Source organism: Vespula pensylvanica, chromosome 14 (assembly GCF_014466175.1).
Source record: "Vespula pensylvanica isolate Volc-1 chromosome 14, ASM1446617v1, whole genome shotgun sequence".
NCBI classification, from domain to species: Eukaryota; Metazoa; Arthropoda; class Insecta; order Hymenoptera; family Vespidae; genus Vespula; species Vespula pensylvanica.
Window position 1 is genome coordinate 2,586,834 of NC_057698.1, and position 10,000 is coordinate 2,596,833.

Below are 10,000 nucleotides of genomic sequence, written 5' to 3' on the forward strand. Positions count from 1 at the left end.
AATATCACAATAAAAAACACTTTCTTTTAATACTAACATTGAGATGCGATCACATAATGTTCACGTGTAAAAGAATCAAAGAAAGTAAGGTTGCTGTTACAGAAGAAAATAGTATCGTCGACGTGGAGTTATAACGACATTCTCTCGACGTACTAAACCAACAATAAACACATTTCATGGTTGCCACCAAACTGTAGAAGAATTATTCAAGCTTTCCTTCGTTTGTAATGGTCACCACCCTGACAGTATTATAGGAATAAAAACTCTATACTTTATCGTTTCTTTTTTTTAGTTACTATTAAAATTAAAGGTGAGAAATGTAAATTTTTAGAGTGATTACGAGCACAGTTTATGTATTGGTAAATCAACGTAGCTTTAGAGTAAGGTTAAGCGTAGTTTATGGGGATTAGCGTAATTTATGGGATTAGATTAATCGCTACAAAACATACAATTATCGGCTGAGTTAGAATCATCGATAATCTATCTTCAAAAAAGCAAAATCTCGTATGATTTTTTTTTGATTTTATATATTACTATTTTTACTACATAGAAAATTTTCTAGCATATACTACATCGATTGTCATGTTATGCGTAAAAAGTGGTATAACCTATGGAAGTATATATCGATGCAAAAAATGCATAATAGTATCAGTGTTTTTCTATTGCATTTGTAGTTTATATTTTGCCTGTAGATGTCGCAGAAATCACGATTGTAGCATTTCTGAATCACGTCGCCAGAGTATGTGGCAATCGCACCATAAAAAAATTCACGAACCAATCAAAAAACAGTATTGCGAAAGCGCATGCTATTGGTCTAAATTTTAATTTAAACCGTTAATAAGGAATTAGTAGTGTAGATAGCCGCTTCTAAATGAATCGATAAAGTGAAAATATATCCATCGATTTTCATGACATCCTTTTGCGAATTCTGAAAATAATAGAAAATAAATGATCCCAATTAACGCAGAAACCCGCGCAATAAGAGCGAAAGGTAATTAACAGCTTTAATTAATATATTTATAGAGACATAGCAATGCAAAAAAATCGTTAAACAATCGAAAGTATTCTTATGATCATTTTTCAATTTAACGAAGATATTTTCATCATTATTTTTACATGATTTTTATCGATCTTAAGGATCAATAATTTTAATTATTTTAATGAGTAACTCGTAAAGTACGATATTGTTCTTTAATTTGTTATTACAACAAAAATTATCTTCATCTTAAAAACAATGATTGATTTTACAATACGTTTATTAATATCTTTGCAATCGTTTATTAATTATCAAATCATTCATATTACGTAAATTACAATATTATACTCTAATTTGGTATTATACTTTTTCGAAAAAAAATATAATTGATTAATAAATTTTTTTTATGGTAGCAAAGTTCATATGGTGAGAGTTAATAATCGATATTATCTTTGTTAAAATCTCATAATCAAATTTGATATATAATTTTAAACAACGTAAGTACTATTATTGAGCTAATTGGCTGCATTTAGAAACGCGTTTTATCAATATTAAATAATTCCAATTACAATAATTACAATATTTAAGTTATGAAAATAAAGTATTATTCATAATAAATCGTGATACGAAAAAATAAAGAGAAAAATTAGTTTAATTTTTACAGTATTTTTTTCGACATTTTTAAATTACCGACCGTTGAATTTTTTACCTATCGATAATACATTGATAACGGCATTGCAGTTTTCTGCATTATCGTTACATCAGGACAATTTTAGTTATATCAAATTCCACTAGGGGATATTCATAAGATCGAAAAGAAATTCTTTTTTTAAAGTTAATTTAGTCAAAGTTAAAATAGAGGAGTATTTTATTTCTGTTTCTTGTTTCTTTTAGATTTTAATAATATTATTATTGATATAATAAATTGATTTAAGTTTTCATTATCACATACACACACACACACACACACACACACATATATGGAAATGTAGTATACATAGAGGTTATTTAAAAACTGGTTGAGAACCAAGAAGAACGGTTAACCTCTTTTATTTAATCGAAAGTCAAAGGGTAACTAGGTGCACATTTTGTGGTCCAAGTTTGCTCTTCTCTCGAGTGGACAATGGTCGTTTGGTGGGTCATAGAAAAAAAAAAAAAAAAAAAAACTTCAAAAAGAGAAAAGGAAGAAAGAAAAGGGAGACAGAATCCCCTTCTGATGATGGACCAGTTTTCTGTTGCAGGAAATGACTCGAAGAACGGAGTATATATATTCTACCATTCTATATATACATATATATAGGTGTCAAAGGTTAACTGGATTCATTTGGAGACCATAGGTTTGCGTATAATATAGTATGGGCGCACAGCATCACCCTTCTTTATTCCGGATGGACCAGTTTTTCAACGGGAACGTTCCTATAGGAGAATTTTCAACTGGATTCTGAGACCCGGGCCAGGACCTCGGCACGCGAACTAACAGGTTTCCACGAGAGTTCCTGAATCTGTCGACGACGAAAAATAGATCGTGATCCAGATCAGGTGAAAACTGGTCCACTCTTAGTAGTAACCTCTTTCATATCTTTTGTAAGTATTATAGGATTGTTTAGAGATCAAAGTTCAGTGTATAGAAAAACGTGTCATTGATACACTTTACTTCATAAATAACACACACATGTATATACGCGCATACTCACATACGATTAAACTTATCAAATATATGTCTAATCAAATCGTAAATTAATTTTATATAAATTGAATAAGTATAAGCCAATAATTAAAAATCCAATCGATTTTTCAAAAACTCAAGAAATTAATGTAGAGGATGGCATTTAACGAGTAAAAAAAAGAAAAAAAAAAACGACAAGAAAATTTGGCTCTGAAGAAGTAAGGAAAGAAGGTAGGAAAGGAAGAGAAAAAAGAAAGTAAAAAAGAAAGAAAGAAAACAAGGAAGAAAAGAAAACAAGAGAACAGAAAAGAAAAGAAAAAAAAAAGGAAAGAAATAAAAAGGATCCTGAACGTTCAATCAAAAGGATGGGAAACAAAGGCCGTTGACATGTGTGTCACATGATACGCTGAGACCAGCCCACATTGGCCACTTCTTTTACCTGTCCATCACTCGGTTGCTTTTCTAAAGATGAGAAGTCTCGCTTGAAAGAGGACATTTGCGTCCGTACGCGAGTTATTGTGCACCTTTATCGTTCCTTTCGTGAGTACTCTTCTAATATAGGTACATACATATCTATATACATAACACATACATATATATATATGATATATATATACATATTACATATATATATATAATGTGTGTATGTATGTACTTTCAAATGGATCAATGATATAAGATCGATCATGTAAAAAAAATGTTAGCTAGTGTAGGATTATTATAAAAAATTTCCTTCCATTCTTGCTATCTCACTTTCTTTCCAAGTTAACGCATGTTAACATTCTCTTTCTCTCTCTCTCTCTCTCTCTCTCTCTCTCTCTATATATATATATATATATATATATATATATATATATACACACACCATACACACACATACATATATATATATCTTTTTTTCTTTCTTTCTTTCCTTCCTTCCTTCCTTCTTTCTCTCTTTATCGTAAAAGCTTATTTTTCACAAGAGAGCGAGAAGTTTAACCGCGCTTAAGAAGCGTTTTCTCTCCGTTGGTATCGGTAACGAGGTCGACTCTCTCTCTGCTTCTCGACACTCGAATGGAGTATGAGGTATTCGTAGACGCGTGGTATTACGGGGGACACCCGTATATAGGGAGGGCGTATTTGTTTTACTGCCTGGCTGCCGGCATTGGTTGAGAACGTGCTCCGCATTCTTGAAATCGTGCCACCCTTGTTACGGCATAGACTGTACTCCAACGTTATCCTCACCCCTCACCAACGGACTTACTCTCTCTCTCTCTCTCTCTCTCTCTCTCTCTCTCTCTCTCTCTCTCTCTTTCTCTTTCTCTGTCTTTCTTTCTCTTTCTTTTTTCTATACTGCGTGGATATACCAGTAGAAGCAGAAGGACCGTCGCCATTCCATCCTTCTCGTTTCTTTCTTTCTTCTTTCCTTCGCTGATCATAAAAATTCTTAACTGTAATATCTCTGTGTTATCTAAAACAGTGCTTGGTTCGTGTAGGGATAAATTCGTAGAGGATTGGATAGTTCACTGGCTATAAAGAAAAGAAAAGGAAAGAAAAAAGAAGAAAAAGGAATATAAAAATTCCCATGTTTTGTATCTACGGTTTATATCTTGTTAATGATAAAGCTTATTATTCGATTATCATTTATTATTATTATTATTATTATTATTATTATTATCGTAAATTATCAATTAAAGAAAGTACAGGTCGGAATGAAACGGACAACGACAAAAGATAAGATAATTCTGTGTTACTATCCTGTAATGATTAGAGGGTTATAGCTTATAAATTCTTTTTTTTTTTTCTTCTTTCCTTTAATTGACAAGTAGCAAGTATATGATTTTGATGTATATTTCGAGATGAACGAAAACGTTTGATGTTTCAACATTTATCAATAAGAAATATATCGTGTAGTTCTTAATGAAAATTTTGTTGTAGAGGAAACATTATCGAAGGAAGATGATATTTTTATCGTTACTCATCATAAAATAAGAGATATCTTCTTTTTGCGCTTTTTAAATCGTCGATCGTCGGTCCCGTCGTCGACAGCTGCGAAATCTTTCCGCTTGATAATAGCTATCAGTTTCTCATCTAAAGTATCTACTGGGTATATCATCGTATATCTGATTTACTGATACATACATATACATATACATACATATATATATATATATATATATATATATATATGTTGTCGACTACTTTCGAGAAGAAAGAAAAGAAAATAGAAATAAAAAGAGAAAAATCGTATTCTTGGACTACTAACGTCGTCGACGACGACCGCGAACTCAAGGAAAGTAAAGTAAAGGGCTAGGAAAAAAGGATGGAATGAAAAGAAAGAAAGAAAGAAGAAAAAGAGAGTCCAGCATTCCGTGGATCCTAATTTACGGCTAGGATTTCGAACGTTTATGTCTTTCCGATAAGGTCGTTCTCACGGATGCAACGCCTTGCACGGATGGATCTTTCTTTTTTACTTTTTATTTTTTTCTTTTTCTTTTCTTTCCTTTCTTTTTCCTCTCTCTTTCTCTCTCTCTCTCTCTCTCTCTCTCTCTCTCTTACTCTCTCTCTCTCTCTCTCTAACTCTTTATTTCTTTCCTCGTGTCGCAAGATGTCAGCAAGAAGTTCGTCTTCCAATGTCGTTAACGAGATCGACGAAACGACACTACGTCGATTCGAGAAACGTAAGAAATCTAAAGCCTCGTAAAAATGTTAACGATTTTTCAATGATCTATATACGTCGTTATCATAATCCAGCCAATATACCATCCATAAGATGATATTAATAAACGATCGAATTTTTACTTCTTTTTTTTCTCTTTTTATTTTTTTTTCTTTTCTTTTCTTTTCTTTCTTTCTTTCTTTCTTTCTTTTTTTTTTATAATTATACGTTAATCATAAGTGATGTAATGTAATAGATATTTTATATTATATTTTGGATTTTTTAACTTTTTTTTTATCTTTCACAGGCGATCAATCCCAGATATCGATAATATTTATTTAAAAGTAAGGAACCACCGGAGATGCGATAAAATTGGAAATTTTCTACTCTTTCCGTCCACGGGAATAGAGGGGTGTTAAATTCTCTGTGAGATTCGATTGGCCAATGCTTTGGCGGTGGGCATACATTTCCCGTCCGGAAGAAACGGTATGATGGTTTTGCTCGTATTATTTCTTTTGCGAGGACATCTTTTTTCTTTTCTTTTCTGTCTTTCTCTCTCTCTCTTTCTCCTTAAAATTTTTTTTAGATGTTTTAGATTTTTTACACATAGATAATCTATGTATCTTATGTATATCATCACGTAAAAACAACTTTAAATAGAAGTACATGTATATCTACGTACTCGAGTAATCGTTTTTCAATTCGAAGGGGAAAAAGGAAATAATATATTAATTACTAATAAGTATTTTCAATCTATTTCTATTTCTGCATTAAATTAAAAATAATAGATATATGTACTTATATATATATATATATATATATATATATATATATATATATATATATATATATATATAGTTACATACAATGCGTTATATAATGGGAATTTAGCAAAGATGGTCGATCGACGACCTCTCTAATTTATTCAAAGTGACATTCGGAATCGTCGACGCATCATGTGGTCTGTGACCTGATAATCGGATAAAGCTCGTTAATAATTGCTGGACTATCTGACTCTTAACGTTGGCCGACACGATAGTAACCGAAATATTCCTATGAATTTTCGTCGTTTTAGAAATCATATATACCTTCTTATAGATCCCTAACGAATTGAATTTCTCAAGACAAGGAAAGATCAAAAGAAAATTTGCCAATTACAATAATGAAATCACAATTATTTATATGCTCCTATTTTTCTCTCTCTATCTCTCTCTCTCTCTTTCTCCTTTATTGAGAATAACTCTATCTATATCTACTTTGTAAGAAATATTTATCGTGCGTGATAGATTTTAACGTAATCGAAATTCCAAGGAAACGGCGCGTAACCAACAAGCAACATCGACGTTTGAAAAAGTATCGTCGTTTCGTGTCTTTTTACTTTTCGACCACTATCCCGGGTAAACTCGAGAAGGGGGTGGTAGAAGCAGGGAAGGGGCGGGGGCGGTGGAGGAGGGGTGGGATATGGAAGAAGAGGAAAAGGGAAAAGTAAAGGAGGAAGAGGAAGTAGGATGGTCAGAATTTATAGCGTCTTTGGGTGAGTCTGTGAGGGGAAAGGGATGAGACGCAGGGGGAGGGTGCCACCCCTCGCAGACTCAATGTTTTCTGGAGGGAAAGTCGGAAGTCGAGTCGAACCCTGGCCAGGACTAGCCGTATCCCATACGTCTTGCTAACAGACTGGATAGGTTTGGTCACGACCGTTTGGAAATGAAAAAATTGTGTAAAATCGTTTGGACGTGTTATCGTTATAATTTTAACCGTGATAGATAGGCAATAAAAATAAGAAAATAATATCGTTGATATCGTTTCTTAATTAAATGTAGAAAGGAGAATATATTATTTTCAAAGATACCAACTGATGGACAATACGTAAACGTTATCGTCTAGATTTAGTTGGACGAGTACGGGTCCCTCCATTTTCCGAATGGACTTCTGACCCCACCATCCCTCCGTTCGTGGCTCTCGGGGATGCTTTTTATTAGACTACGGTAGGATCAACCGATATAGAGAAGGTAGCTCGTGCGATCGTGAATATGTGTGTACATTGTGTAGTAGTATCTATTCGTGTGTGTCTCTGTATCCGTGTGTATCTTCGACTATGTAAAGGCCTATTCCTATACGAACTAGTAGTGGCCATGTTCGGGACGAAGGGACAACCCCATTCGCTAAATTAACTGCGTTAGATCCGGACCTTGAAATTCTTTACGCTTTCGTCGACCTTACGACGGCCATTTTACGCAGTTTATCTCGAAAACTCGGAACGTTCCTCTCGTCACCCTAAATATTCTTTCGCTTTTCGGACTTGCGGTAAAAGGGGGAAAGTAGTTTTTTTTTGGATCTATAAATAGGAGTTTGATGCATTTATTCCATTTGTATTCGTTCCATTCTTTGTGACAAATTTTTCAATGGAGACGTTTGATTTTTTTTTCTTTTTTTTTTTGTAATGAAATTGTCCTATTAATCTCGTTCAATTTCTTTTTTTATTGTCTTTTTTTTTTTTTTTTTTAAGGTACATAGATATGGTACATCGATGTATTCGTTCGATTATTTTAATGAAATTAATTATGTAAATTTTTTTTTATGAATATTCGATTATTGAAATTAATCCTTTTTTTTTCTTTTCTTAATGTTTTACCCAATGAACACAAATAACAATTTCATATTTATCGTTTAATAACAAGTTAAAAGTCGAGTGAAGAAACAAAAAAAAATTATGATCGAAGCTTGTTTGATGGTCGAGAAAGAGAAAAAAAGGAAACGAAAAAAAAAAAAAAAAGAAAGAAAGAAAAAAGAAAGAGAAAAAGAAGGTAAAAAGAAAAGGAAGGAAAAAAGAAAAGAAAAAAAAGTAAAACGCGCGTTAAGTCACCTTGAAGTTTTCGAAAGTAGAGAAAGTGTATAATGCGAGAGAAATTTAAGTAACGATTTCCTTAAGAAACTTCAGCGCGACGAAGAGACTTTAAAGGCGAACGCCCGAGATGGTGTCTTAATCGAGTCGCTTATGTTTGCTAAATCTTTCTTCGTGTTTTCTTAAAGTGTTGGGCAATAAAGTGAGAGGGATGAAAAAAGATTAAGGTATGGTAAGATTATAACAAGAGAGAGAGAGAGAGAGAGAGAGAGAGAGAGCGCGTCATTAATTCGAGATGAAACTATGAAAACGTACATCAATGTACATAGATAATAGAATCCATAGTTAACATGATAAGAAAAACGATCGTTTCCGTTCGGATTTGAAAATTGGTGGTATCAGAGGAACTTATTCTGCGGAATTAGAAAATCGAACGGTGCTTTCTTTCCCGATAAAATTTCTATCGTGAAATCTTCCGATCGCCGGTCCATCCTAAGGTGGAACATCCATCCGTCTTTGATAACTTTCTGAATAGGTGATCACGTAAAACTGATTTAGCAATTTGCCCATTCCCTAGCGCCGCGATCTTAGTTCAAATTGAGTATAGTCCAAGTCTTACTCGGGTGAACCACTACTAATCCAATTCCCGAGATCCCAAGACGTCCTCGATGGGCGGAAGGGAGAGAAATGGAGAGGACGAAAGAGAAAGAGCCAACGAGAAAGAGAGAGAGAGAGAAGAGAGAAGAGAGACTTTGCGGATAGACGAAGCTCGAAAAAGCTGTTCGAAGTGAGAAAGAGAGATAGATAGACAAATAGATAGATGGATGGATAGATAGATAGATAGATAGATAGATAGATAGATGGATAGATAGATAGATAGATAGATAGAATGACAAGTAAGGGAAGAGGAAGGAAAGAGAGAGAGAGAGAGAGAGAGAGAGAGTATAATATCGCCTATGCAAATAGCCTTTGGACTTAGACCGACTGAATATACTTTAGGGTTGGCAGCTCAAGTTAGACCACGTACTAACTCGCATCGAGGGTTGGAATTTCTCTTTGCGTGTTTCCTTCAAAAATTCCATCAACGAAACGCCCACCTCGTTATATTCTTCCTGTTACAAGCTTCTATCGTGAAGTACTTTAGGGGTTACGAAAAGTAAGCGAGTAGTGTGGGATGGTAGAAGTAGAACTCCGTTTAAACAGCGTACTGAGGATTCTCGATTGTAAAAGTTACACGAGGAGACAAAAGTGTAGATACGTTATCGATTTTATACACACTTTTGCACTTACATATGTACGTACATATACTTTTATCCGAACTAGACTGGATGATGATGTCTAGATATATTTATATGTCGTTACACATCGAATTTTAGAATTTTCATATCGTACGTACATACATATCTATGCGATGATTCAAAAGAAAGAAAGAAAAAACAGAAGGAAAACAAAAAAATAAGAAAACAAAGGAAAAAAAAAAAAGATAAATATCCTCTGGTATCGACAAAGTATCAGACATATAAATTTTCAACTGAATAAATCATTATCGGACTTTAATCGTCTCTCGTTTCTAAAGGAGAAAAGAAAGAAAAAGAAAAGGTAAGAAAAAAAAAGTAGAAGAACAAGAAGAAGAAAAAAGAAAAAAAAAGGAGAGAAAGTGGGAGAGAGGAAGAGAGAGACAGAGAGACAGAGAGAGAAGGGGAAAAAAAGAAAGAAACGAAGAAAACAAATGAACCTTTGGACGTGGGCGGATGCAAAGTAAAATAAGAACGTCGTCCTCGTCGTCATCATCGTCGTCGTCCTCGTCCTCGTCGTTGTCGTCGTCGTCGTAATAAAGGGCGAGTGTATTTAAGAGGCGAGCTTCGAAACGGGATG

General features: G+C 33.8%; 1 long non-coding RNA gene across 3 annotated transcripts in view; it reads left to right on the forward strand.

Moving 5' to 3' along the window:
- Positions 1 to 2,930: 2,930 nt before the first annotated feature.
- LOC122634406 overlaps positions 2,931 to 10,000 on the forward strand; it is a 23,719-nt gene continuing 16,649 nt past the window's right edge. For all 3 annotated transcript variants that reach the window (XR_006328378.1, XR_006328379.1, XR_006328380.1), the window contains exons 1-2: positions 2,931 to 3,182; positions 5,591 to 5,769. This is a non-coding gene — a long non-coding RNA (uncharacterized LOC122634406). The remainder of the gene's footprint in view (positions 3,183 to 5,590; positions 5,770 to 10,000) is intronic.